At 41.1% G+C, this 27,109-nt stretch overlaps 2 long non-coding RNA genes across 2 annotated transcripts in view; one reads left to right on the top strand and one right to left on the bottom strand.

Moving 5' to 3' along the window:
• The window catches only part of LOC138163730 (uncharacterized), a 49,695-nt gene extending 33,975 nt beyond the window's left edge, over window positions 1-15,720 (top strand). The window contains exons 2-3 of the long non-coding RNA XR_011168905.1: window positions 8,212-8,486; window positions 14,986-15,720. This is a non-coding gene — a long non-coding RNA (uncharacterized lncRNA). The remainder of the gene's footprint in view (window positions 1-8,211; window positions 8,487-14,985) is intronic.
• Window positions 13,359-27,109, bottom strand: part of LOC138163736 (uncharacterized) — a 44,282-nt gene continuing 30,531 nt past the window's right edge. Inside the window, exons 2-3 of the long non-coding RNA XR_011168906.1 lie at window positions 23,155-23,227; window positions 13,359-14,302 (exon numbers count right to left, since the gene is read on the bottom strand). This is a non-coding gene — a long non-coding RNA (uncharacterized lncRNA). The remainder of the gene's footprint in view (window positions 14,303-23,154; window positions 23,228-27,109) is intronic.

Below are 27,109 nucleotides of genomic sequence, written 5' to 3'. Positions count from 1 at the left end.
ATCTATCTATCTATCTATCTATCTATCTATCTATCTATCTATCTATCTATCTATCTATCTATCTGTCTGTCTGTCTGTCTATCGGTCTGTCTGTCTATCTATCTATCTGTCATCTATCTATCTATCTGTCTGTCTATCTATCTATCTATCATCTATCTGTATTTATCTATCTATCGTTTGGGCTTCCCTCAAGATTGCTGCGTATTTGACTCCTCTGTTTTAGAATTTTTTCATATGGTGATTGGAATTCTTCCTCTGAAAATGTCCTGTTTGTACCATTTGACTATTTGTCAATTGGGGAAGGGTTCTTTTTCTTTTAGATTTGACTCATTTCCCTATATATATTAAAAATGAGAACTTTATCAGAATAACTTACTGCAAATATCCCACCCCTACACCTCCAGTTTTCTGCTGCATGAGTTTTGTTTGTGTAAAAACTTTTAAACTTTAGGTAATCAAAATTATCCATTTTTGGGGTCGGCTAGGTGGCACGGTCAATAGAGCACTGACTCTCAAAGCCAGGAGAACTTGAGTTTAAATCTGGCCTCAGACACTTGACCTTAATAGCAGTGTGATCTTGGGCGAGTCATTCAACCCCAATTGCCTTGCTTTCCTCCCTCAAAAAAAATAAATTAAAAAGATTATCCATTTTATCCCATATGAATCTCTAAATCTCTTATTTAGTTGTGAATTCTTTCCCTATCCATAGATCTAACAGACAATTTCTTCCATGCTCCACTGATTTGCTTATGTGATTACCCTTTATGGCTAAATCATTTACTCATTTTAGGCTTATCTTGGTATGCAGTGTGATATGGAGGTGTAAATTTCAAGCTATGATTAAAAGGCAGATTTATTTTGTGTGACTATATTTATTGGTTACAAAGCAGGGCTTTTACTTCCTTTGATGGGGGAGATAGATGGAAGGAGTGGGTATAGCTATAGAGATGATTAAAAAGAAAGGATCATCAATGAGTCATTAAAAATAATCAAGGGGACACAAATATTGGGAGAGTATTGGAACCATCAAGTTAAATTTCAAATAGACAAAAAAAAAAACCCAAACCCAAACCCAACTGCAAATTATACACAGTGGAGATTCAAAGCTTCATATGTGGTCCCCTTTTTCTATTCTTTGTATGGGGAAATGTTCTTGTTTGTTGATATTTGTCAAGTTTATAACAATTTGCCATATTCTGCCTGGTGCCTCTCTATAAGGAGATTTGGTGAGTCTGCTTGCCAACAATGTGTGATGGAAAGGGACAGATCCTTCCCACTTGTAAGGTCCATTTATGATGACATCTCTTTCAATTGTCTCCTTAACTGGAACTGAGTATTGATGCCAAAGCCTGGAACGTCCTGATGGTGATTGAGGCAGAAATCGTTGTGCACTTTTGGATGGGAGGGTTATTGTTCCCTCCTTACCACTCAGCTGCCATGTGGTCATGAACTCATGGTACCACTCATTCTTTGCTTTTATTCTTTACATATCTTAGGTGAACAACTCTCAGAGACAGAATAGATTGGGGTTTGGCTTTGTGAACTTCAGAAGGTCAGAAGGGTCACCAAATGTCCTCTCAGCAACCAGAGCTGGTGCCAACACTGGCTGAGTCTGGTGAGGAACCAGCCCTGAGGAGTTATCTGCTCTAGGCATCCCCGGATGGGGGGTGAATCCACACATCTGTACCCTGCCAGCTGGACATGTAACTTATCAGCTGTTTCAGGGCCAGAAGTGACCTTAGTAGGGTGTTGTTGAAGGTAGAAAAGAATTCCTAGGGCCAGGAATTCTACTGCCACTTGGGAGAATGGTTCACATTTGATTCCACTGTTTCCAGAGACTGAGTGGGTGTGTAGAGGGGAGAGCGTACCCCAGTTCTGAGGATGCAGACTTTTTTGTATTTTAGTCCTTGCTATGATTCTCAGTAAATACCTCTTTGTAAAAGTTAATTTATATCAATTAGTTAATTAATATTGGCAACATGGTAACTATTGGATTCATACCAGGGGAAACACACTGAATGGTAGGGGTACCTCTAATTCCTCAGGATTATGCCCATAACTCAGAGGAGAGCAGTATCCAGTCAACCACTGGAGTCCCATCTACCTGTTTGAACATGAGTTGGGATAGTGAGCCCAGAGTCTGCTTCTTAATAATGAAGAAGGAAAAAAATTAAAAAGGAAATGGGGGCTTGCAGCTTTGAATTTGAATAAATGATGGATCCTAACTGAATCATGATTGTAGAGGGAGTTTTCAGGAGCCCATGTGGAGGGCAGTCCAGGCTACACACAGAATACTACATAAGCATGCTTGTCGGTTCTTCTCCTGCCCAAATGTGGTTGCTGACATTACAGGGCTTAGAAAATGCTTAGATTCTGTGACTATAACAAGGGGACATAATCTACACTCTGGTGCAGAGAGCCCAGGTGTCCAGAAAATTCTAAAGAGTTGGTCACTGACAAATGGAGGTGGTGTTGAAAGTTACACATGTTTTAAAAAAAATGGGTTCCCATTGGGATTGGATTTCTCAAACTTTTTTTTTCTGGTCAAAGTAAGATGTTTTTATTGTGAAGATATTGCATGTTTTAGATATGTGCTTTTGTACTTAAGACAAGTATTTTGTAAGAGGCTTTATTAGTGTAAAGTAATAATAATTCACTTTTATATGGTGTATAAAGTTTTTACATTTGCCCAGAAGCACTCATTTTATGAAAAGTGTATATTGTTAAAAAGCTGGAGGTGGGATTAACATATTCCAAAGGTGTTTGACGGATTGATGCCCTGATTAAAACAAACCACCAAACTCAAGTTCTGGGAAATTGAAAAACTATCCATTTTTACAGTGTCTTAGAATTTGATTTTGTGAGACGCACATTCATTTCATTCAGAGCTCAAATGCCAAAGGGGTGATAAAATTTTCATTAGAAATGGCTGTTCTGAATCACCATAATTAGAAAACTCAGTGGCTGAATTTGAAAAGTGGGTGAATCACTGACCCTTCTGATGGTGGTGTCTTGCTTGAGATCTAGAGGGGTGAAACAAGTCACTCTGGGTAATTTTGTTAGCTTCCTCTGCACTGTTCCTTTTCCCTGGTACCCCATGGTTGTGACCTCTGGGGCACAGTAGACTTTTTATTATATAGACTTTGGTACAGTTTTATTCACCACTTGGTGAGAAAGCATGCTATATGCCTAACTCAGATTTGTTGAGCCACCCTCAGGCACACATTTTATTTTTATTTATTTTTGTCATAATAATGATAATAAAAACTCGCATTTACATAGTTGCATATGAACATCCGATTCATGCGCCAGATAACTTGAGAAGCATCCATATAATGGATAGGGCATTGGACTGGGGCTGGGTTGCAATCCTACTTATCTCAGACACCTAGTGACTTGTGGGCTCTGGCAAATCATGCCTCAGTTTCCCCGTATGTCAGATGAGGGCTTTTAGACTCTCATGGCCTCTAAGATTCCTCCCAGCTCCCAACCAATGACCCTACTCATTCCCTGGTTTATATATATTCAGTTCTGAGCTCTCTCCTGAGCTCCAATCCAACTGTCTAATGGACATTTCCATCTTTGTGTCCTTTAATAACTTCAAACTCAACATGCCTAAAACAGAACTCATGATGTTTTCTCCTCCCCTGCACCCCTTCCCCTCACTTCCCTGCTTCTATGGAGGGCACTGCTGTCTTTTCAGTCACCAAGGTTTGCTACCTCTTGGCTGTCTTCTAATCTGTTGCTAAGTTGTGTCCGTTCTACTTCCCCTACGTCTCTCACAGCCCAGCCCTTCTCTCCTCTTACCTTTACCCTTCCATCTCCACTAAGATGGTCACTCTCTTAGTCTAGGTGCCCACCGCTTCTCATCCGGACTGTTGCCAGGGTCTCTGTGTGTCTAGCTTCTCTCCTGTCCACTCCATTCTCCACATTGCTGCCTGAGTGACAAGGCCAAAGCAGAACTCGGATAATTTCGTTCCTCTGTTCATGAATCTTTAGGGGTTCCCTCTGTCATCCCTAGCATCTGTACCCAGATGGGACACTGGCTGTGAGTTGTATGCATGGTTATTACTTGAACATCGATCGATCTCCTCCTTGTGAAGTCTCAGAGTTTGTGAGCAGAATGAAGGGATGGACATTTCAGCGGTTACTATGATTTCAAAAGTCCCCTCTCCAATTGACTTGCCGCCCACCTCAGCCTGAGATGCTGAGAATCTCCTCTCCCTTTTGGGCTAACTTTCCCTCACCCAGTCCCAAACTTAGAGGTGTGGATATGCATCATTCTACACTTCAATAGCAATTTCACATAGTTTAGGAATGCAAATAAGCATGTCAAGGAGTAGGTGTCCATTGGCAGGCTTCAGTGGCTACAGCTAGAAGGGGATGGGCTTAAATATTATTTTCCTCCTCAGCCCTCAGTTGTAGGGGAAGATAGACAAGTAAGGGAAATAAGCTTTTACTGGACGGTGTTAGGAGAGCAGGGCAAAGACAGGGTACTGGGGACTGGATTCCAGTAGTTTCGCTGACCATATTCCTTTCTGGCTCTGACTCAGCTCCTGTTCGAGTTTGCTCTTTTCGACCCATCTGATCACATCTCTTCATCAGGTCTCTCTGATTGCTTGCTTGCCTGTTTTCTACCATACGGGCAGTGCCTGGGTTCCCAGCTTCCTCCTGGCAAGGCAGGAGAAGAGCTGAGGGTCAGGGTGACTTGTGATCCTCCCTTTTCTGTCTCTCCATGCAGTCTCTTGGGAAATGGAAGTTTCTTCCCTGTCAAAACCCTGAAAGTTGGGGAGCCCTGGATGAAATGCACGTGTGTGCGTGTAGACCTTGCCTTCGGCCATGAAGTCTTCTGGAGAATTTGCCTATCCCATACGTTTTGCTAAGCTGTCTTCCCCCACACCTGGAGAGCACTCCCTCCTCACCCCCACTGTCTAATGACCCCTGCTCTCCTCTAAAGCTTGGGTTGTGCTACCTTTTACACAAGGCCTTTGCTCATCTCCAGTTGCTAGCATTTATTACACACTCACCTATTGTGCACTAGGTGCTGTGCCCTGGGGAGTGAAAGAATCTCCCTTCTCCTGGAGCACCCCCCACCAGCTTGCCCACCCACTCTCCATTCCAGACTAACTGGCCGACCTGCTCCTCCTTCCAGGTGACAGTCACCTACTGTCTCCACGCCTTAGGATGCTGTCCTGCATGCCCAGGATTCTCTCTCCTGCTTTCCATCCTGCAGAATCCCATCCCCAGCTTCCTGCCAGCCTCAACCTCAGCTCCACCTCCTCCAAGGGGCCCTTCCTGAGCTCCCCAGATGGCAGGGCCTCCTCACTCAAATGACATCGTACTTAATTATGGGTATGGAGATTATTGGCACCCATGGAATTCAAACCCCTTGACACCATGTTTTTGGGTTGGCATCGCTGGCCCCTTGTACGATGCTTGACCCATAGTGGATGTTTAATAAACTCTCACTAATTGGTTGGTTAATAGTGTTTTCAGATTTGCCAACTGCTTAATATAGATTAGACCCATGGTTCTCAAAGTGTGGTCTGGGGGCTACTGATTTTAGATTCATTATGCCCTGCCCCTTTACTGTATAAAGATCTTTTACTTAACTCATTATATTAACACAGAAAATAAAATATTAGAGGAAATAATAATTATGTTTAGAATTTTAATATCCCCATTTTATTTTATCATTTTTATTTTTTGAAGGGGGGAAGGCAGGGCAATTGGGGTTAAGTGACTTGCCCAAGATCACATGGCTAGTAAGTGTTAAGTGTCTGAGGTCAGATTTGAACTCAGATCCTCCTGACTCCAGGGCCAGTGCTCTATTCACTGTGCCACCTAGCCGCCCCTAATATCCCCATTTTACAGAGGCACAGAGCAGTTAGGTTAGGAAAGGAAGCAGAGAGGAATAAGCATTTATGTAGCTCCTACTGTGTGTCAGACACTATGCCCAGTGTTTTCCAACTAGGGAGCGTCTGAGGCAGCATTTGAAGGCAGGTTTTGCTGATTCTGAGAGCTGTCCTCTATCCACTGTGCCACCCAAGTGCCTCCAATATGCCCAGAGAACTTTATCTCTGGGTAGTTGGGGTTACTGACCTGAAGGCTATGTGCTTGGTGTGCCTGTCACAGGAAGGAGGTAGTTTGTAGGGCTTATACACCTAGAAAGTGCAGCTGAAATGGCAGATGTGTAGGGTCCTGAGGCAAGCTAGAACCTTCTAAAGCAAAGCAGAGAGAGATTTGGAGATGAAGATCACCCTTAGGGGGTCTTTGGGACAAGTCCTCAGCTGAGAACAAGGGAATCAAGCTGAGAGAGTGTCCATTAGAAAGCCACTTCAAAGTCACAGTGGTACTAAAAACAGGTCTGAACATGAACATCTGGGTGCTTGCTACGGTTTTGATATCATCTGCACCGGTTCTGAGAGTCCCTTTTGTCAGACTGGTGATATTTCAGGACAGCAGGGATCGTTAAGTGGTGGACGTGAGGAGGGAGTGCACAGCAGGCATGGTGGAGTGCAGCTTGGGAAAAGATACGGTATGGGAGATGGAAGGTTGTGTGTGATGAACTTTAGGAATGTCAGTTCAGCTGACCGAATTGTAGAATGAATGAAGGGGATTAATGCATAATAAGTGGGGAAAAACAGCACGCAGCCAGGTTGGTAAAGACTTTAAATGCCCAACAGAGAAGTTTCCATTTTGATCCTAGAAGAGAAAGGCAGCTTCACAAACTTCATGAGCCCCCTTTCTGATGAAAGTTCTACTCACTGGGGAAAGTAAGCGTTACAAGGGGGTCGCTGGGCTCTGTGACGCAATATTAGTTTTTGTTGTTGAGTTATTCTATCCTGCCTGACTCTTCATGACCCCAAGGACCACAGCACACGGGACCTCTACCATCAGCTTTTCCTTTTGCCTTCAATCTTTCCCAACATCAGGGTCTTTTCCAACGAGTCATTCATTGTCTTCTCATTATGTGGCCAAAGTATTTAAGCTTTAACTTTAGTATTTGACCTTCCAGTGAATAGCTTGAATAAATTTCCTTAAGTATTGACCAATTGCTGTCCAAGGGACTCTCAAAAGTCTTCTCCAGAACCACAATTCAAAAGTGTTCATTCTGTGGCACTCATCTTTCCTTACAATCCAACTCTCACAGCCATACATTACTGCTGGTGCCTATTTAGTGAGACTAACTCCTAAACTTAGGAGAGTTGCCTTTTCTGAAGGTCAATGACAAGTTCATGAAGGCTTAATTCTTTATCATGGAAGAAGAGAGATAGCGTATCATTGGTCTCCTTTCCCCTCTTTTTCCAGGATTAAAAACTGCTCAGCAGAGCAAAGAATTGAAGATGTATTTCTTCCCTCATGGGATAAGAAGACCCACAATTTTAGATCCTATATTCACCATTTCCCTATAGATTCATAATAACTCTCAAGTCGTAGAGTTATGAGGTCATAGGTTTTGACTTCCCATTCTGGCAGCAAAGACACTTTCAAAACTCAAGTGTGTGTGTGTAAGTCAAGTTTCCCTCAAACTGAACTCATAAATATTCATGTCTCCTTGCCCACAGACCAGTGCTTCAAAGCCCAGTTTGATTTGGCAGGGCTTCAAGCAGAATGGATATTTAGCCACTCTGGGACAATAGAGCCTCTGGCTGACCTGACTTTCCTAGCTCTGTCCTGATCCAGGCAGAGGCAAAGACAGAAGAAAGTAGGGCAGAAGGCAAGAGACAAAGGAAGGACACAGGGGAGGGGATGCTTCGCTGTCATAACTTTGGGTTGAGGTCAGACCTAATCTCTGACCCCGGAGTGAACATACTGGGCTGCTTTTCAAAAACTGAGACTTTCCTTTTTCTGGAGAAGTGATTGAGAACAAGTCTTCCTGGGTGTATTTTTTCAAGTAACATGCTAGAAAAGCCAAACAAATCATAAATCAGAGGAAAATGAAGTAAGGAGAAGTAGAAGCATAACCAGGGTTACTTGATCTGAGCTTTGCTCCAGGCTGCTGAATTTGGAGGGCTGATAATTCAGGAAAAGTAGCCTAACAGTGACTGATGAAGTTGACAGCTCCTGACTCCAGGCATGGCATTCTATCAATTATGCTACTTTGCTGTCCTCTAACGTTTAAATAACACTCTACAAATACGATCTCATTTCATTGTCACAATAACCCTGAGAGAGAAGCTCTATCATTATCCTTCTTTCCTTTTACAGATGAGAGAACTGAGGCTCAGCCAGATAGCTTGCCCAGGGTGGCACAGCTAAGTAACTGTCTGAAGCAGGATTCAAACTCAAGCCCAGCACAATATCCCCTGCACTGTCTGGCTGCCATGTTGAAATGATGACTTGGAAGAGAGAACATCTGACCTTATGTCTCGTGCTCTTGGCCCTGGGCGAGACTGTCTCCTGAATTCTCCTTCAGTGCTTCTTCCAGCTTCCTTTACAAACACTACCCTCAAGTCTTCTGGGCGCCATTGGGAAGAGGCAAGGTATCATCAGTAGAGGGTGGCTAGAGGAGTGATGCTTGGTTAGTCAGTAAGCATTTAGTGAGTGCCTATTATGTATCAGGCATTGTGCTAAGTGCTTGGGATACAAATTAAGACAAAAGACAGTCCTTTTTCTCAAGGAGTATACCACCTAATGCAGGAAACAACATGCAAGTCATTAGGCACAAGATAAATTGGAAATATTCAACAGAAGGAAAGCAACAGAATTAAGGAGAACCAGGAAAGGCCTATTGAAGAAGGTAGCATTATTACTGCAGGCAGTCGGGGAGATCAGTATTTGGAGAAAAGGGAGAGCATTCCAGGCATGAGGCACAGACAGAAAAAATGCCCCAGAGCTAAGTGATGGAGGGTCTTGTTCATGGAACAGCCAGGAGGGCCGTGTCACTGGATCAGAGGATGTGTGGGGGACTAAAGTGTAAGAAGATTGTAAAGGTAGAAGGGAGCAGCTTATGAAGGGCTTTGAAGGGCAAGCACATTTTATTTATTTATTTCTTCTATTTGAATGACTTAACAAGGCATTTATTAGATATAAGATTCAATTTTCTTTTTTTTATTTTTCAAATGCTTTATTAACTTCTGATTTATATCATTCATTTCTGCCAGATTTTGAGTTACAAATTTTCTCCCCATTTTCCCCCTACCCACTGCCCCAAAATAGCAGTCCCACAGGATATCCCCTCCTCTAATCTGCTCTCTCCCATATTTTCTCCCATACCCCTTTCTATTTTTCCAGTAGGGCATGGTGGATCTCTTTGCCCCAGTGCCTGTATATCTTATTTTCCAATTACATGTTAAATAGTATTAATAAGAATAATATATATATATATATATACATATTTTAAATATTTGATTTTAAAATTTGAATTCCAGATTCATTCCTTTCCTCCTTTGTCACCCACCCTTACTGGGAAGATAAGCAGTTCAGTATAGGTTGTACATGTGTAGCTAATGCAAAGCATTAACATAGTAGATATATTGTAAAAGACTGACTATATTTCCCTCCTTCCTATCCCACCTCCCATTTGTTCTATTATCTACTTTGATCCCGTCCCTTTTCAAAAGTGGGTGCTTCCAACTTCCTTCCCCCCCAGCCTTCCCTCCCTTCCATCATCCCCCTCCCCATCCCCTTCCCCCCTACTCTCCTGTAGGGTGAGATACCCTATTTAGTGTGTATTTCATTCCCTCCCCAATCCAAATTCAATGGGAATAAGGTTGACCCATTCCCTTTGGCCTTACTATTCTTCCCCTCCATTGCAACAATTTTCCCTTGCCTCTTCTATATGATATTTTACCCCATTCTGTCTCTCCCCATCTCCTCTCATTATATTCCTCTCTCACCTCTTAATTTCACCTTTTAAGTATCATCCCTTTCTGTTAAATTGGTCCTGTGCCCTCTACCTATGTATACATGTAAACACATATACACACATTCACATATGTATTCATATGCCCATATACCCTCATATGTAGACATATATATATATATATATATATATATATATTTCTATTCTCTTCAACTATTTTCATACTGAGAAAAGTTTTATCAGTTACAATGATCATTTTTCCATGTAGGAATGTTAATAGTTCAACTTTCATAAGTTCCTTATGATTTCTTTTCCCTGTTTACCTTCTCATGCTTCTCTTGCTTCTTATATCTGAATGTCAAATTTTCTATTCAACTCTGGTTTTTTCATCAAGAATGCTTGAAAATTTTCCCCTGAAACATGGTACTCAGTTTGTTGGGTAGGTGATTCTTGGTTTTAATCCCAGCTCCTTTGACTTCCAGAATATCACATTCCAAGCCCTTCGATCCCTCAGCGTAGAAGCTGCCAGATCCTGAGATATCCTGATTGTGTTTCCACAATATTCAAATTGTTTCTTCCTGGCTGCTTATAATATTCTCTCCTTGATCTGGGAATCCTGGAACCTGGCTATAATATTCTTAGGAGTTTTCTTTTTGGGATCTTTTTCAGGAGGTGATCAGTGGATTCTTTCAACCTCTATTTTGCCCTCTGGTTCTAAAACATCAGGGCAGTTTTCCTTGAGGATTTCTTGGGGGATGATTTCTAGGTTCTTTCTTTGATCATGACTTTTAGGTAGTACAATAATTTTTAAATTATCTCTCCTGGATCTATTTTCCAGGTCAGTGGTTTTTCCAATGAGCTATTTCACATTGCCTTCTATTCTTTCGTTTGTTTGGATCTGTTTAACAGCATCTTGATTTCTCATAAAGTCATTCGCTTCCATTTGCTCCAATCTAATTCTGAAGCAATGATTCTCCTCACTGAACTTTTGAGATTCTTTTTCCATCTGGCAAATTTGGCTTTTTAAGGCATTCTTCTCCTCATTGCCTTTTTGAGCCTCTTTTGCCATTTGAGTTAGTCGATTTTTTAAGGTGTTATTTTCCTCAGTCAGGCTGTTGACTCTTGTTTTGTAATTTTCTTGCATCATTCTAATTTTTCTTCCCAATTTTTCTTCCACTTTTCTTATCTGCTTCTTAAGGTCCTCTATGGCCTATAACCAGCTCATATTTTCCTTTGAAGCTTTTGGTGCAGGAGTTCTGACTTCACTGTCTTCCTCTTGTTCCATGCTTTGCTCCTTTTTGTCCCCAAAGTAAGAGTCTAATGTTGGAATCTTCTGTCTGCTTTGTTTCCTTTTCCTGGTCATGTTGCCACTCAATTACTTGAGTTTTGGGCTTTTTGCCACAGTAGGACTCTGCTACCAGACAGGGGAGCTTTGTACCAAATGCTGGGGTTTTCTCAGCTGCCGGGTAGTTGGATGCCCTCTCTGAAGCCTCCACACTCTCTGGCAAGCTGGACACACACCCCAGGACTTCCACCCTAGACTGCAATCCAGATCCAAGCAGGTTAAAGCAAGAGTGATTACCCCTCAGACGGGTGCTTGGTCCCCCTACAGTCTGCAGGCCAGGAGCTGAAGCTGCCACGTGGCGCTGGCTGGTTGTGCTGGGCATCTCAGCAGCTTCTCGCCTTGGGTGCAAAAGCCATGCACTCCCACTTACTGGGTCCCAAAGTCCAGACTGCATTGACTTCTCACTTTGTCCTTTGCATCTATTTGTTGATAAATCTGGAAAGGCCACAGCTGCTGCTGATCTGGGGTCCCTCCAGCCAGTGACTGGCCAGGCCTGCCCTGGGGCTAAAGCCTCGCCATGGGGCTGGGCTCAGCTCCCAGAGCGCTGCGCTGAATTCCTGCCGGCCTGCCAGGCTGTCCTCAGCAGGAGGTTAGCTTCTCTGTGTCATTTTGTGGGTTCTGCAGCTCCAACGTTTGTTCAGAGTCCCCTTTTACATGGATTGGAAGTGGTCGAAGCCAGAGTTGTGGGGAGGTCCTGCTTCTGCACAACATTTTATATCTTATGGAGGATGCAATAAAGAGCTGCTAGAATTTATTGAATAGGAGAGTGACATGGTCAGACCTATGCTTTAGGAAAACCTCTTTAGTAGCTGAACAGAGCATGGCTTGGAGTGGGGAGGGACATGAGGCAGGTAGACCCCCCAGCAGCTATTTCCATAGTCCAGATCTGAGGTGATGAGGGCCTGCACCAGGGTGGGGGCAATATCAGAAGAGAGAAGGGGGCACATATGGGTGAAATCTCCAGGCCTTGGCCAAGATGCCGATCCTGGCCCTGCTCTAAAGATAAGCTTTATGATGGGCCCATCAGCGAGCAGCATGGTCCAGTGCAGAGGGCTAGATTTGGGCTCAGAGGACCGTGCTCACATCTTGGGTCTGCTTTTTACCAGATGCGTGATTTTGGCTAAGTCATCGTTCCCTTCAGAGCCCCAGTTTCCTCACAGCTTGGAGGAGCAGGTTTAGACTATGATCTTTAAGGTCAGCCTATGACCTGACCTCTACAGTGTGGCAGCTTGGTGGTTTGCTGGAGAGGGGCTTGCTGTCCATATTGAGATTGTCAGGAAGCATTTTACAACATATCTCAGGCTCTTCTTGTGGAGAAGATAGCAAGACGTTTTCTGGAGAATAATAGATGAATTCAGAAGTGGCTGTGCGTTTGACGTAGTGCATCTTTAAGACCGGAGTTTGGATAGTTTGGGAGAGAAAAATGACCTCTGTTCCTGGATCTCTTTGTTAATTAAATAGAACGATATCTCATCTGTGTGGGGATCATTTAATAGTATAAATATTAAAAATCACTTAATATTATAAATTATAATTAATTGTAAAAGTTAATATTATAAAATATTACAAAGAAAAATGTCCTACTTAGTAAAAACTAGAGAAATGTGAGTGAAAAAAGTGTTGAGGGCACCAAAGAGAGAGGCAACCCTATTGAGAACTTCAGGGCTGGTTTGCATATGCACGTGGAGGAAGGTAAAACGTAGAAAATGAGAGATCATAGAGGCGATTGGAGATTTCTTTTTCACTCACATCTTGAATTTAAGGCATGATTGAACATTCATCTTAAATGGATGTTGAAGGTATGATTGAAAATGGATAAGAGAATTTTGGGGAGCTATGACTTTTTAAGCCACTGAAGAGAATGTCAGGAGAAAGGTATAAGAAGACAGAGTCAGAATCAGCAACAGCTGCAGCATCAGGGGAGGAGGAGGCTGCAGGGAAGAAACGAGCAGGGAGGGGGAGCAAGTTTTAGCTGAGTAAGTCTTGGTTGGTGGGAGAGAACAGGGCTCCAGGGATGCGTTCAACACCATCTAAAGTAAAAGGTGAGTTTTCATAAGGTTTTGTTGCTCTCTGCTGCCCCCTCTGGCTTCAGAAAGAAAAGCAGCTGCTTTGGTACCCTGGTGATGGGGAGCTGTGTGGTTTGGTGTGAGCTCCATTCTGATTGGACAATGCAGTATCCCAGTGAGTGATGAATGGCCTCTATAGTCCAGAGATAGCTAGTGTGATGAGTTTACCAGTTCTCTGCACTTTTAAGGGGAATGGTTAATTGAAAGGGCTTATAGTCTGTGCTCAGGTAGAGAAGAGGATTTCTTCAGTTGAAGATGATGATGAGGGAGCAGAGAAGCAGTTTCATGTGGTGCAGATGTTTCTGAATGGAACAGTGATGTTGAAAGCTGGAAATGATGTCACCTGGGATAGATTTAGTAGGAGAGGCTCCATCTTGCCCCTGATCCTGGCTCCGTCCTCTGGCTCTAGTGGGGTGAAGTCACAATGGCAAGGTTCTGAGGAAAGATAGTTCTAGGAGACGGGTGTGATGGTGATGGTATTGTTATCAACACAGTTGATAAGCATTATGGTACCACGAACAAGGACTGTTTGAGTGGAAAAGATGAGCACTGATTTTATGCAAATGCCTGTATACCTGAATTCCACTGAGCTGCTCATGATTTCTAAAATCTGGTTATTCAGCGGGCTTCTATCTTCAAATATGAAGTCAAGCCAGAGTGACAATAGCTATTAATTTTAAAACTAAAAAAAATTAACCCTTGATGTTTAAAAATCCCAAGTATATACCCAAAGTATTATTGAACAGTCATTAAACACTCGTAGAGTGCTAAACAGTGAACAAAATGTTTAAGAGGTTCAGTTCATTCTCCTTTGGAGCTAAACTGTTTAATTCTCTGTATCTGTTTTGCTTGATAGAGTGACACTGTTGATAATGTTATAAAGCAGCAAGTTCCTCAGAATTGTACTTGCTTTAGAAAGAAAAAAACTTCAGATCGACAGTAGAAATAATTCTTTAGCTTTGAGAATGGATTAAACCCAATAGATGAAGTTTACTTCTCACTGGTTCCACTATGTACTTTCCCTAGGAAGCCTCCACCTTCTTCCCCATTCATCTACCCCAGTCTTTGAAGGCCTTTTCCCACCTAAAGGCCAAGGTAAAAAAACATTGAATGAGGCAGCAGTTTACACAGTCAATGTGAGACTTATATTAGGCCTTTGTGTTTTCAGGCAGTTTTACTAAAAAATTGAAATCTTTTAAGCATTTTCCAAGTGTTTCTTCAGCTGATGGCACAGTGGTTAGGGCCTGGAGTCAGCAAGACACGCGTTCAGATATGACCTCAGACACTTACTAGCTGTGTGACCCTTGGTAAGTCACTTAACCTCTGTTTACCTCAGTTTCCTCATCTGTAAAGTGAAGATAATAATAGCTCCTACATCTCAGGGTTGCTGTAAGCATCAAAAGAGATAAAATTTTAAAATGTTTAGCACCGTACCTTACACATAGCAGATATTTAATAAATTTAAATTTATTAGTAGATAGTAGTAGTGATTTAATAAATGTTTACTTCCTTTCTTCTTCCACTTCCTCAATAATCTGTTCTGTTTTCTAAATATATTGGAGCTTTGAAATAAGGCATTTTGTTTTAATGTTTTATGCATTTACAAGTAAGGTCACCACCACAGGGATGCAAGAACTCTCCTAACTCCTCCCATTTTTCAGTGGGGGCCCCTGGTTCTAGCCTTCTTTCTGAGGTTACCAGTGCTGCGTCTATCTCCCTATCTTTCCAGGCTTCCATTCTAATCTCTGTCTCATTTTTCTTTTCAGAAGATGCTGCTACTCTGACCTGGGCTAAAGACCACTTGATAATTAAAAAAAAAAAAAAGCTTTTACTGATGTCTTTAGTTTTTTTAAATGAACAAAATTTTCCCTAATGTCTGTCCCCCTGCCCTTCAAGAGAACCATTTAATATAACAAATAATAATTTTAAAAATGAAGAAAAGGAAGAGAAGAAAAAATCAACCAAACTGATAAAGTCTGAAAATATGTATAATGTACCAAATTACACATAGTGTGTAATATTGGGCCTCCCTACTCTGTAAAGGGGTACAATAGAATTGGCTTCTTATATCTTATTTTTCAAGCTTTTTGCAATTTTGCAACATTCACTTTTGGGTTTTTTATATGTGTCTATGAGTGTAATTCTTTTTGCTTTCATTGTTGTGGCCATTGTGTATATTGTTTTCTTGGCTTTGCTTACTTCATTCTGCATCAGTTCATGTAGCTCTTTCAATGCATCTCTGTATTTATCATTGTAATATTCCATGAAATTGTTAATGTAAAATTATATTACATTACCACAATTTGTTTAGCTATTCACTAATCAATGGCTATCTACTGTTGGGGTCCCGGTCCCAACTCCAGCCTTATCTTACCTTATACCTGGTCTTTGGACGTCTCCGGCTTCTTGTCTCCAAGAAAAACTTACCCCCACAGAACACCCAGGACATGGAAAGTATGATGCAAAGCTGTTTATTCCATTACATCTTAACAGCACCACAAGCAAGCACAGGAACAGGCACAGGAACTAACTGAACTAAGCAGGAACTAAGTGAACTCCCTCACTTCCTCTCTCTCCCCAATTTATATGCCTTGCAGGGCTACGCCTTGCGGGGCCAATCATGTTCTTTCCTGAGTACGTTGTAAGAGACCAAGGAGCAACGTCCTTCCCGTTAGTCCTTTATGCACTGACACTCAGAGTATCACTCTCACGTCACTGAGCTCAAAACTCCCTTGTCCCTGGTTGGTTAACCCCCAGGCAAAGCTGTCCCAACAACGTCCCTCAGAAAGCCATGTGCACCCCCTCCGGTTGCCCCCTTGTCACCTGTCATGTGGGAGCCAATCGTGCACTCTCCCAAGTGCAGGGCAAAGGAGTATGTGTTAAGAGGAGTCCGTGTTTATGGCCTTTCCCAACCCAGCAGAGTCGGCCCCCATGGCCCTGTGCTCAATGCCATGTCAGCTTTTACGGCCCCGGCAGAGTCGGCCTCCATATCTCCAAGCCCCTGCCCCTCGGAGGTCACATGCACTCCCTCTGACATCTTGTGACTGCCGCGGTGTCTCTCACACTCGCGGCCCTAACAATCTACGATGATGGGCTGGCCACATTGTTTGAATGCCAAACATCCCCTTGCCAAACAGACTCTCTTATGGAGAATTCACACAGGGCAAGTGCTCACATGGTTAGAAGAAGAGAAACAAGGCATTCTCAAGGTCTTTCAAGAGTTTTGGAATTGATTGTGTAACATGGGAGACACTGGGACAAGACTGACTGACATGGCTTGCCCACATTAGAGAAAGTGCTGTGCTCTATGAGCAAAGCAGAATTGAAGCAGCTCAAAAGAAACGTGAGATGCACAGATTTAGAGAATCCCCCCGAGATGTTCACATGGACAGTTTATGCCCGACCCATGGTAGAGCAGTTTGAGCTTTCATTGGTCTGATCAGTCACAGATGGATGAACTGGAACTTAACTCTAACATAGTGATGCCATTTTTGTCCTTTTCGAGAATGAAGGACAGCAACCAACAGGCACCCCCATCCCCACCCCAGTTCTTTGCTATCACAGTAAGTGCTGCTGTATATGGTTTGTTATATATAGAGACTTTCTTCTTTTAATAAATAGTCTTTTAGTTTTTCCAATTACATGTAAAGACAATTGTTAATATTAATTAAAAAATTTTGAGTTTCAAATTTTCTCCTTCCCTCTCTCCCCTCCCTATTTACAATCACGTAAAAGGTATTTCCATATTAGTCACTTTGTGAGAAAAGAAACAGACCAAAAGGAAAAAACAGCAAAAAAAATTAATGAAAGTGTAAAGAATATGCTTCAATCTGTGTTCAGACTATATCAGTTCTTTCTCTAGATATGGATAGCATTTTTAGGGATTTTCTTATTATCAATGGCCTCCTTGGGTTATTAACCTAGAACTGCTGTCACTGGTTCAAAGGGAATGGGCAGGTTTGCCACTTCATTTACATGACTTCAAATTTACTTTCCAAAATGGGTTATAGTGATTCATAGCTCCTCCAAGAATGCATCGGTGGGCTTATCTTCCCACAATTCCATCTTTTGTCTTCTTTGACAATTTGCCAAGTGTAGCAGCAAGCACCCCAGTGTCCCCAGGGTTTGCAGCTACCACAGGTTCTTGGATCTGCTTTGTTAAAGGAAAGCAACTCAAAATGGGTTAACAAGCTTACTTTAATCAGTCAGACATATATCGTTTACCTTGTTCAGGAGAAAAGGTCAGCACCCTGAACCTCAAAGTATACAGGCATAATTATCAAGACAGAAACATCAAGTAGACAGATTTCCAAACTGTCCAACCATTACATCCATACCCAGTCAACATCTGGGTTTCCACATTCTGGGTTTTTCAAAGCCGGGGGACTCTCAACAACGGCTTCCCAGAATTCAGATCAAATCACAGAACATTTCTCAAAGTGAGTCCCAAAACAAAGCTACACATCAGTGCTTATATAGCCTTCTCCTGGCTCAGAGAATGTAACAACCTTTTTGACCCACTGGCCAATCAAAAAGTATCTACTGAAAAACAAGCCTCCCTCCCCAGGCTTCTGGTGCACTTTAGCCTAGGGGCAGGGAAGATCTTTAAATCTGCATTTCCATTACACCAAGATGTGAGGTGAAACAGTTATTTTGATTTATATTTTTCTTTTTATTAGTGACTTGGGACATTCTTTCCTATAGTTGTTAATAGTTTGCAATTATTTTGAAAACTGTTCATATCATTTGACCACTTACCTAAAGATGAGTGGCTTTTGTGTGTGTGTATGTTTTTTAAAATGTATTTTGCATACCAAACCCTTGCCAGAGAAATTTGACAAACACACACACATATGTATATATATATATGTATATATATATATATATATATATATATATATATATATATATATATAAACACAATATATTTTGCCATTTGACCATTTCTGACCTTATCCTAGATCCATTAATTTTGTCTGTGTGTAAGCTTTTCAGTTTCATATAACAAAATTTATCTATTTTTCTTTTATATAATTGCTTCTATTCCTTGTTTGGTTAAGAATACACCCCTACTCATGGTTGTGACATGTATATGATCTGTTTCTCTTCTAATTATTTATAAGTATGTAACAGCAAGCACCCTAGCATCCCCAGGGTGGCTGCCAACACAGGTTCTTAGATGTGTTTTTCTAAAGGAAAGCAACTCAAAATGGGTTAATAATCTTGCTTTAACCAATCAAACATATCATTTACCTAGTTCAGGGGAAAAAGTCAGCATCCCGAACTTCAGAGAATACAGAGGTTATGAGCAGAAGTTACAAACAGACAGACAAACAGTTCAGCAGACAGGCTTCCAACTGTTTTGACCATTACATCCATACCTAGTCAGTTACCAGAGAGGGAAGCACCAACATCTGGGTTTTCAAAGCGGGGGGGCTCGATGGTTGCCCAGAGTCTCATCTGGTCAAATCACACAACACTTTTCAAAGTGTGCCCCAAAACAACACCTCACATCAGGGATTATATAGCCTTCTCCTGGCTCAGAGAATGTCACAATCCTCTTGACCCACTGCCCAATCACAAAGCATTCCTGAAAACCAAGCCTCCCACCACAGGCTCCAGGTGCACTTAAGCCTATCAAAGGGCCTAGGGGCAGGGAAGATCTTAAATTCCCATTCCCATAACAAAGTATGATGTTTAATATTAAGATTGCATATCCATTTAGAATATATTGTGCAATACTGTATAAGGAGATGGTCTAAACCTAATTTCTGCCAGACTGCTTTCCAGTTTTCCCAGAAACTTTTAAAATCAAATAGTGTGTTTTTTTCTGAATAATTTATATATTCTTTTTGGTTTATTGACCACTGAGTTATTTTTGAATACTTTTAAAAGAAAAACTAGCTTAGATTGTATAGAATATGATCTTAGAATATTGTTCCTACTATGATTAATTCCCCTAGTGCCATGTGACTTTCTTTTTTGGTTGTTATGTGACAGAGATATGAGAATGTGAATAATTTCACTTAGTTGGTCCCTGGAAGCACCCCTGGGCCAGTTGGTAGGGAAATTGCCCAGTTATTCTGAACCCCTAAACCTGTGGAAGGTGTTGATAAGGATGAGAGGTGTACCATTGTTGCATACCAGACCGTGAAATTCACCCCAATGCAATCTGGTATTGAAGAAAGATTCTCAGAGCTTTGTGTTTCTGATTCAGGGCAAGCTTTTTGGATAACAGAAATCACTAGGCACGATTCTTCAAGGGAGAATTGGAGAGAGAGAAGAGTGCTTTGTTGGGTACTTCATTAGAATTCTCAAGAAAGTACCAGCCTCTGATCACCTGACCCCTAGACTATTGCAGTAGTCTGGTGATGGGTCTGCCTTCCACATGCCTCCCCTAACTCTAGTCCAGCCTCCATTTAGCCAACAAGATGAATTTCCTAAATCATGTCACTCCTTACTCAGTCAACTCCAGTGGCTCCCATTTGCCTCTGGGATCAAATACAAAATGCTTTGTTTGGCACTTAAAATCCTTCATAACCAAGATGTCTCCTTACACATTACATTTCATAACCTTTCCAGTCTCTCCATGCTTTACTTCCTGACACATATTCTTCAATCCAGTGACAACTGGCCTCCTGGAAGTTCCACAACCAGGACACACTATCTCTTAGCTCTAGGCAATTCCTCTGGCTGTCGTCCATGCCTGGGTCATCCTCCCTCTTCAACTCTACCTACTAACCTCCCTGACTCCCTTTGAGTGCCAACTAAAACCCCACTTTCTCCAGAAATTCCTCAACACCTTCCTCAACACCTCTTAGTTCTAGTGCCTTCCCTCTGTGGTTCCTCTTTATCCTGTATATAGTTTGCTTTGTCTATATTTGTTTTCATGTTGTCTCTTTCATCAGATTGTAAACTCCCTGAGGGCAGGCTCTGTCTTTTGCCTCCTTTTGTATCCTCATGGGGTAACACCATGGGGTGATGTCTTGACCTGTATGTGAATTAGATTTAAGTTGAGGCAGAGTTGCACAAGGTCATCAGCCTCAATCCCTTTTCCCAAGTCATTGAAGTCCAGTGGCAGGCCAAAAAATCAGGAGGACTGGTGATGGCTTGGATGCAGTGGAGGAAGACCTTGCCATCTTTGATGTCTGACCAAGCTCTAAGCACTCCATAGCATCTGCTTTAGCTGCCTTCAGAGCCATTGGAACAAATGGTTCTCATTCACTCATTTCACCAAAAGCTGGGGTAGACATTCCCCTAATTCATTGATTGGTTTGAGGTCGATGGGTTACCTCAACTTGATTTAGCCCATCTGCTGAGATTGTTTTTTGCCAGGGTGTGGCCACTGAACATCAGGTGAGCACAGAGCCCATCATAGTAGGCACTCAACACATGTTTAATGATCAACTGATTAAAACATTTTTATAAATGGGAAGTATTATTAATTTCTAAAGTATTCTTTTACTTCTGTGCCTTTTAGGTTGAAAAATCACATTACTCAGTTTTGATCAGAATGTAATTGGAGCTATTTATACAGTGCTGGAAAGTTCCCCAAATGTGATCTTATCTGATCCTTACAAACCTGCCCCCCCCCCCCACCCTGATGTTGATACTACAGATATTGTTATCTTCATCTAAATGATAATGAGTTATGCGCTCAGAAGGCTAAATGACTCATCAATAGTGGAGGGAGTGAAAAGGAATATGCACTTATGTAGTGCCTACTATATGCCGGGCCTTGTGCTAAGTGCTTTAATATAACCACAAGCTAGTATTAGAAAGGTAATTCAAACTCTGTTTTTTCTTACTCCTTAACTATCATTTTCATGCTATCTTTTAATCTACTTTGCTAGTATCATGCACTTTGGGAGGATTTCATATTTTCCCTTTATAACTTTTTAATAGTTTTGTTTTCATATCTCCTTTGTTTCCAAATATATCTTTCTTATTCCCAGAAAACCATCCCTTATAATGATGAATTTTCAAAAGAGAGTAAAAAAAAGCTTGGCAAGATTCAATGAGTTGTCATCTGAGTTGGACAAAGCAATATCCCACACATATAAGCCTTCGCTTCTGTGAAAAAGAGAGGAAGGCACATTTAAAAATCTTTTCACTAGGCTTGAGCTTTGTTATTATTATTCAGGATTTTTTTGAGGTCATTCTTTCCATTTCCATTCTCCTACCACCTCCACAAGATGGCAAACAATCTGATTATAGGCTATACATATACAATCATATTAAACATATTTCCACATTAGTGATGTTGTGAGAGAACAATCAGAAGAAAAGGGAAAAATCACAAGAAAGATAAAACAACAAAAAAGAGAGAAAATAGTATGCTTTAATCTTCATTCAGACTCCCTAGTTCTTTCTCTGGATGAGGATAGCATTTTCCATCATGAGTCTTTTGGAATTGTCTTAGATTATTGTATTGCTGAGAAGAGCTAAGTCTATCAAAGTTGGTGATTGTACAATGCTGCCATTACTGGTGTACAATGTTCTCCTGGTTCTGCTCACTTCACTCAGCATCAGTTCATGTTTTCCCAGGTTTTTCTGAAATCTGCCTGCTTGTCACTTTTTTTTTAAATTTTCTTAAATTTATTTTTTATTTTTATTTTTAAGGTTCACTTCCATAAGATTTTGAGTTCCAATTTTTCTCCCCTTCTTCCCCCCCCCACCCCAAGACAGTAAGTAATTTGATATAAACTCTACATATACATTCATATTAAACCTATTGTCACATTACTTATGTTGTAAAGAAGAATTAGAGCCAATGGGAGAAACCCTGAGAAAGAAGAAACAAACAAACAAAAAAAGAGACAGCAAATAATATGCTTTGATCTGCAGTTAGACGCCATAATTATTTTTTTCTGGATGTGGACATTGTTTTCCATCATGGAGTTTGTCTTAGATCCTTGCATTGCTGGGAAGAGATAAGTCTATCAAAGACAGTTATTGCCCAGTGTGTCTGTAACTGTGTACAATGTTTTCTTAGTTCTGCTCACTGCACTCAGCATCAGTTCATATAAATCTTTACAGGTTTTTCTGAAGTCCATCTGCTCCTCTTTTCTTATAGCACAATAGTATTCCATTACATTCATATACCACAACTTGTTCAGTCATTCCCCTATTGATGGGCATCCCCTCGATTTCCAATTCTTGGCCATCACAAAAAGAACTTATGCTTTTTTTCTTGAATGAATAAAAAGTATGTATTATGTGTTTATAAAGTACAAAGCATTGTGCTAAGGGCTGGAGATACATGTACAGAAGCAACATAGTCCCTCCTCTGAAGGAGCTTACATTCTAATAGAGAAGGAGACAATATATCAGTAGCAGATGAGAGGCAAAGACCCCACGGCCCTTGGAGTGCAACAGCAAAGCAGAAGGGAACACATCTTTTCCAATGGTACTTCCACTGATAAAACCACACCCATTTCTGACATTGAATCATGGGGTAGTACTAAGGACTTTGGGGCAGACTTTCTTTTCTATGTTTTCAGCAGTTGCGACTGCTAAGGAGGCAGGCGCAATTACCAGGTCACATTTCCACAAGTGGTTTCTCCCCTCAAAGGTAGCTGTGCTGGGTTGGAAGCAAGCCCAGTGACCAGGGGGAGCACTGCCATTCCTGAGCCCTGCTATTCCCTGGACTCTTAGGTTCAGGATCCCAAGCTGTTTCCATCAGAAACTGAGGGGAGATGGTGGGAAAGGTGGTGGGGGTGGTCTTCATCATCTGGTCTATTCCACTTCCTGTCTCTCCTTCAGGGTGCCATATTGTTTCAGCTGAACTGGTTTACCTGCTGCATGGGTAGCAGTTGGTTAGGATAGCTCGTCCTTTTCTATAAGACTTGCTCTTCTGGATGGTGGTTTCAGGGGCAGGGAATTCTTAGCATATTTAAGAAAGTAAGATTACTGAAGATATTTGAAATAGTTACCTTGATATGAAGATGTAGTCCTTATTTTCAATATGAGATCCTAGGCAAACTCTAGCCTGGGTGGTTCTAACTTCTTGGAGAGAGAAATAATACATAATAATAATAAGTACTGTTTATGGTTATAATTTCTTGCAATATAATAATCTTCCATTACATTTATGGACTACAGTTCATTTCCCCTTTTGGTGGACTTTTCCCAATTGGTGGGCTTCTCCCATTTTCTAGCTCTTTGTTTGTAGAAAAGTGCTATTACAATAATTTTGCTATATATCAAGACTTTTAATATTTAACTTTCTTGGGGTAGCAATAAGATTTCTGGGTCAAAGAATATGTACATTTTAGTCATTTTTTTTTTTAAAAAAAGCATAATTCCAAATTATTTTCTAGAATGGTCAGACCATTCATAGTTCTGTCAATAATAATGACAAAAATGTATTTAAGATTTACAAAGCACTTTACAAATACAATCTCCTTTTCTTCTTATAACAGCCCTGGGGGAGGGGTGATATTATTATCCCTGTCTTATAGACAAGAAAATTAAGGCAGAAAGATGTGATATGACTTGTCCAAGGTCACTAAGCTCATAAGTGTCTGAGGCCAGATTTGAACTCAGGTCTTCCTGACTCCAGGTTCAGCACTTCCTCCACTGAGCCACCTAGCTGCCTCATTGGTATTTCCTACTAAGATCTATTTGTCTTAGTGGACTCTCCGTTTATTTAATTTAAATATAGCATTTTAATGATTAATAGGATATTTTCTCTTCTCAACAAAAGAGATTGGGAAAACTGGCTATACCCCAATGAAAGATAAATCTTGGTGAGCTCAATAGGAACTGCCAAAGGAAGTAAACGGAATGACCTCAGTGTTGTTTGGTGATCAGATCTGAGAGCAACAATATTTATTAGTCACATCAATTATCTGGGCGGAGGATGGCTGCTGGACACAAATCTCTTTCTATCAACTGAGAATCCCAATGTGTCACAAGAAATCGGGGGCTTAGATCCATTTCCAAGGACCTCCAAAGAATCCCATGTCATTACCTTAGACCACAAACTTTCATTTAAGTTGGAAATCAGAAACAGAGTGTGTAGCTGAGAGAAAGGGAAAAGCAGTCCAAGATAGAGCCGGGATGTTAGATCACGAGAATCACATACAACTTCAAGGACTGCAGGATGAGATAAGAATATAGCACATTGCAAAGATTTCAATAAAAGTAAGTTATGAGAGCAAGTCTGAGCAGATCTGGCCACATAATAAGGATTGCCAGCAGCTTTTCATATCATGTAGTGTCTGCTGTTTTTAGCATGCAAGCTGTTAGCTTTGAACAACCATCAGAAGTATAGCGTTAGAGGCTTGTGAAATTCAACTCAGCATCGGGTCCTTCTTAAATTTTAACTTACCTATAAATTCGAGACCCTTATTATTCTGTTTCTACAGAGCTAAGCAGGAGAAAGTGTGAGGGTGCCAGAATGTAAATGCCTATGGGTGGGTTTTAAGTGACACATCTTCATATGCTAATCTCTGAAAGGATGCCTGTATAGGTGAAGGGAAATAAAATTTTGTGGCAATTATTTACATAAGTTGACCCAAAGTCCTTATTATCTAAGCAATCCCTTAATTTTGGGAAACGGGTTTATTTATTTTTTTCAGTTGACTCTTTGTGACCTCATTTGGGGTTTTTTTTGGCAAAGATACTCTAGTGCTTTGCCATTTCCTTCTCCAGCTCATTTTATAGATGAGGAAACTGAGGTAAATAGTGATTTGCCTAGGTTCACACAGCTGTTAAGTATCTGAGGCCAGATTTGAACTCAGGAAGATGAGTCTTCCTGACTCTAGGCCCAGTGCTCTACACACTGGTATCACCTAGCTGTCCACCTAGCTGGAGGGGTTCACACTATTCAGGGGTAGGGAACCTGCAACCTTGAAGCCACATGTGGCCCTCTAGGTCTTCAAGTGCAGCCCTTTGACTGAGTCCAAACTTCACAGAGCAAATCCCCTTCATGAAAGGATTATTCTTCACAAAGTCTTACCCAGATGACTAGAGGCAACATTGGGTTCTTTCTGTGCTAATAGAGTTCAACTCTGCCAGGTACAACCGTGCTGGAAAGGCCTCCAGTGTGGTCTTGTCAACAGATGATGTCTGCTTTCCAAGGAAGGAAGACTTTCTAAATACAGAGTGGGTTGTTCAGTGATTAATTTTTTCTGGCAATGGCAATACATCAGTCAAAGAAGTGGAGATAATTCTTGACTTTATTTATTTTGCCAGGGTAGGCATACTCTGTGTTCATGATGAAAAGGTCCTGTTGCCAAAGAAATAAAGATTGTGTAAAAAAAGGGAAAATTTGGATGGAAAACTTTACTGGTGTTGTATGTAGCTATAGAACTGAAGCTGCCATGGTTTAGCAAACCAATCAGAAAACACCTCACATAAAGGTTCCATTCATAAATGGTTTATTGATATTTGTTAAACGACCCCCAGATGTGGTCACATTTTTTCAGAACGTATTACAAGCCATGTTATAATAGGCATAAATAATATAGAAAATTCTTAAGAGATGAGGCTATATCATGAGTTGATCTACACCAGATGGCCTTAGGGAACACACTACTGGAGTAGAAGTGCTGCAAAAGCCTGTTTTGTTTAGGGTTTCAAGTAATTCTCAAGCATTTCATAAAACCCGTGGTTCCCACAATGACAAACAATAACATCATTTCTAAATGAAAGTGGGCCATAAAGTTTTAATTAAATTCTTTTATTCTACATATGAGTCAGACTTTTGTGGTCACAGTCAGGAAATGCTACTGTAATTATGGCCTTACTGTTTACTAATAGGTTCAATAATTTAAGATCCATTTCAACAAACATTTATTAAGCGTATACTGCATTTTGTGTGAGGCACTGGGGATATCTGCCCTAAGGAGTTCACATTCTGCTTGTGGTTGGGGAAGATGCCATATAAACGCAGATAAGTAAATAAAAGGCATCCAATGAGAGGGAATCTGTCCTTATAACTGGGGGGTACTAGGGAAGGCCTGGTGCAGAACATAGTACCTTAGCTGTGCTTTGAAGGAAGCTTTTGAAGGAAGATTCTGAGAAGCAGAAATGGGATGAAGTGCATTCTGGGATGGAGGATTAACTTTACAAAGGGGACTAAGATACCAGGAGGTGACTTGGGTTCACAAAGTTTCTTTTCCTAATCCCCTAGACTAAATGTTCGTTGGAATAAAAGGATGGAGGGACTTCTAATAAATATGGCAATGTGAAAGATTTCAGCCAAGCCCAGATCCCCTGAGAAGCAGCCTAGTAAATGGGTAGCACATGAAGCAAAGATTAATTGAGACAAAAGAGAAACGCCAGCAAGCTCCTCCATTCACTGTAGGACTGAACAAAGGGATGTCAGGAGCCTCTGGTGTTGTGGCTGGGAGGCATGAAATAAGGGCCAGAAGCCAATGGGGATTTCAGAGATATAGTAGGAGACAGTAGGTGCCTGTCCAAGTAGATGGGGATAAGGTGGAGGACAAGAAGCTGCAGACATAAGCAAACAGAAGGAAATAACAGACATGGAGAAACACTTGGATGGAGAAATGCCCAAGTGGTGAACCTTGGATGAGAGTAACCCCACTATACATGCAAGTAGAACTTCAGGAAAATAAAAAGAGTTTGATGGAACAATCAAAAAAAGAGAAACAAATCAAGCCCTTAAAATGTCCCATAGGCAAGTGGTGATTTGGGATGGGAACTCAGGAGAGAGATGGGCTAGATATGTAGATCTGGGAATAAACTATGTCAAGATGATAGTTAAACCCATGGGACTTGAGTTTAATGAGATAGATAGATAGATAGATAGATAGATAGATAGATAGATAAAGAGACAGAGAGAGACAGAGACAGAGAGAAGAAGAAGAAAAAGAAGAAGAAGAAGAAGAAGAAGAAGAAGAAGAAGAAGAAGAAGAA

This window comes from Petaurus breviceps, unplaced genomic scaffold (genome assembly GCF_028583685.1).
Source record: "Petaurus breviceps papuanus isolate PSGF00001 unplaced genomic scaffold, PetGlider_PUasm1.0 126, whole genome shotgun sequence".
Classification (NCBI taxonomy): domain Eukaryota; kingdom Metazoa; phylum Chordata; class Mammalia; order Diprotodontia; family Petauridae; genus Petaurus; species Petaurus breviceps.
This window is presented reverse-complemented; position numbering and strand designations above follow the sequence as displayed.